This window comes from Lissotriton vulgaris, chromosome 5, assembly GCF_964263255.1.
Source record: "Lissotriton vulgaris chromosome 5, aLisVul1.2, whole genome shotgun sequence".
Classification (NCBI taxonomy): domain Eukaryota; kingdom Metazoa; phylum Chordata; class Amphibia; order Caudata; family Salamandridae; genus Lissotriton; species Lissotriton vulgaris.
This window is the reverse complement of record NC_141693.1, coordinates 1,552,063,253-1,552,066,609: the sequence shown is the minus strand read 5'-3', so window position 1 is coordinate 1,552,066,609 and position 3,357 is coordinate 1,552,063,253.

Here is a 3,357-nt window from a genome sequence, read left to right as displayed (position 1 = left end):
GTGCCGGCATCAGTAGGCCGAGGCTGCGGTGTGGGGTGAGGGCAGTGCATCGTGTAACTTACGAGCAGTGCCCTCAAACCACGGTGCAAGCAGCAGCTTACGTATATTTTTTTAATGGAGTTTTATATAGCGCAAACTTGGCCCGAAGGTATTGGGTATCAGATCGCTTTACATGAGCACCAATTGCATTATATGAGGACACATTCATTTTTGTTAGGCACGAGGAGATTACGTGATGTGCCCAGAATCACAGGATGTTGCGCGTCCTTGCCGCGACTCAAACCCGGTTCTGCAGATTTGAGGTTGACCGCCCTAGCTGTTAGGCCAAGTCCTCTCCTGTCCAGCTTTGATGTCGGCATGGAGATGTGGCATTGTGGATACCAGGGGGGTGGCATGAAGCAAGGCGGTGTGAAGTGCGGTGCCCACAGGTCATGGTGCAGGCACTGGCCTGGTGACTGCAGTGGGCAGCGTCATTGGTGAGACCAGGATTGCTGTGCCCTCTGTGGTGCCTTCAGGACACAGAGCCAGCAGCGGAATCGTTGATGACGTTGAGTTGCTTTTTCTTCTGTTGCAACACAAACACACAGTCCCCAGTGCTGGTAGCCGATGAACTAGAAGTCTTAGCTGTTTCTGAGGCTTCTTGAACAGGGGGCAAGCTCTAACTCAAGCCCTTTGAGAAACTCAAATAAAAAAGTTGCAGAAAGTTCAGTCCAGTCTTTTCTCTGACCAAGACAGAAGCAACTACTGTCGGCCAACACAGCAAAGCGCACAGCAAAGTGGTAGTTCCTCCTCACAGCTTCTCCAGCTCATTTTCTTGGCAGGTTTCTGAGTCACAAAGAGTTCTAAAGTTCTGGGGTGTGGGCCCCGGTATTTATACCACATTTCCCTTTGTTCTCTTGTGGCAGAGAGTGTCTGTGCTCAGTCCAAACCAGTTCTGTCCACTCTGGCCCAGCATCCTGACAGGAGGTGGAGACATGATTGTCCAAGGCAGACCAGACCTATTCAGGTGCAAGAAAATCTCCTCCCACTACTCTAAATGCAGCCCAGGTCTATTCAGCATAGCCGTGACTCATCCAGGCGAGGCAGGGCACACCTCAACCCTACAGTGGCTGTCTGAAGAGAAGGCACATCCCCAGCCCATGTCATTCCAAAGCCACACAGTCAATCCACAACCCAGAAGAGGCACATAAGATGATTAAGCAAGAAAAAACCTACTTTCTAAAAGTGGTATTTTCAAACGCGCAACATAAAAATCATCTTTACTAAAAGATGCATATTTACATTCTGAGTTCAGGCATACTAAACTCCATTTCTCTTTCCTGTTCCAATACGAAGTTATACTTGTAAGATGTTACAGGGTATCTCCTATTCTATTCTATGGGACAGATAGCCTTTCAATAGTGAAAAACAAAATATACTGTATTTCACCATCAGGACATGTCTCACACACACCAGTACATGTCCTACCTTTCACATACCCTGCACCTGGCCCATAGGGGTACCTTGGTCCTACCTTAGGGGTGACTTACATGCAATAAAAGGGAAGGTTAGGGCTTGGCATGTGGGTGCACTTGTCAAGTCGACATGGCAGTGAAAACTGCACGCAGACACTGCAGTGGCAGGTCTGAGATACCTTTTCAGGGCTACTTCTGTAGGTGGCACAATCATTGCTGCAGGCCCACCAGTAGCATTTGATTTACAGGCCCTAGCACTCTCAGTGCACTCTACTAGGGACGTACCAGTAAATCAAACATACCAATCATGAAAACACCAATCCATAACATAATTTACAGTAGGAGCACTTGCATTTTAAATCTGAACAGCAGTGAGAAAGTGCACAGAGACACTAAACCAGTAAAAACAGAGTCAAAACCATGAGGTCACAAAGCAAAAAGACTGGGAAACACACAAAAAGATGCAGGGTCTAACAGGTTCATACAGCAAGTGTAGCAGCGGTACAAGCATGCCAAACACACAGGAGTGGTGCCTAAAGCAAGTGTAGGAGCGGTGCAAGAATTCTACGGACACAGAAGGGGTGCATACAGCAAATGTCGGAGCAGTGCAATAATTCCATACACACAGGAGAGGTGCGTACAGCAAGTGTAGCTGCAGTGCAATCACTTTGCACACACAGGAAATGTGCATAAATCAGAATTCCACAGATACAGGAAAGTTGCTAACACCAGAGTCAGCAGCAGTAGAAGAATTCCACACGCAGGAGAGATGCATAGAGCAAATGTAGCAGCAGTGCAAGAATTCCACACACATGGGAGAGGCACATACAGCAAGTGTAGCAGCACTGCAAGAATTACACACAAACACACAGGAGAGTTGCATTCAGCACGTGTAGCAGCAGTGCAAGAATTCAGCACACACACAGGTGAATACAGCGTGTGTAGGAGCGCTTCAAGAATTTCACACACACAGCAGAGGTGCAAGAATTCCGGACACAAAGAGCAGCATACTGTCCCAGCAACATTAGTGAAAGATTTCCATAGGCCAAAGAAAACTGCATACAGAAAACGCAACAGCAGTGCAAGAATTCTGCACACACTTGGAAGCTATGTACAACCTGTGCAGCAAGGGTATAGATCATCTGCATACATAGGAAAGGGGCACAAAGCGTGTGCAGCAGCAGTGCAAGAATTCCACACACAGAGGAGATCCACACAGCATGTGCAGAAGTAGAGCATAATCTACCCAGACAAGGAGCATGTAGGGTGAGCAGCAGCAGTGCTAGAATTCACACGCACGTGTATGTACATTCAGCCAGAATAACAGCAGTGCAAACATTCTGCATATCTGCATACAAAGGAATGGAGCATTCACCATAGACAGGTGTCATGGAAGAATGCTGCACAAACAGGAAACGTTTAAACAAAACAAGGGAACCCTTAAGGTATAGTATAGGGACCTTGGGCATTATGTTTTTACAAACTAGCACCACTAGCACCACTGCAAGTATGACAGTCCAGGGTGGACTGTCATACTTGCAGTGGTGCCGTCGCACCTTCGCAATAGCCTTTGTGCTCCTCCGCTAATCTTAGCGTCAGAGTCATGTATCCGGTAACATAAATTGCCACATGGACTCCCAATAACTGAGAGCACAGACTGGATGATCGAGTTCAGATCCATCCGGAACTGTCAGCCTCGGACTCACCCCCGCTAGGAAAGCCTCAACAGGTCACAATTAAATGTGATGAAAAGGTTTTTAAAAAACTGCTTATGTTCAAGACAACAATAAGGTCAACCTTTGTCCTGATGATGATGCCTTCATTTTTATAGGCATCGAAACGCCGTCGACTTGTAAAACCCATATGCAAAAAAATCTTTATATGTAACTTTCTATTGCAATGG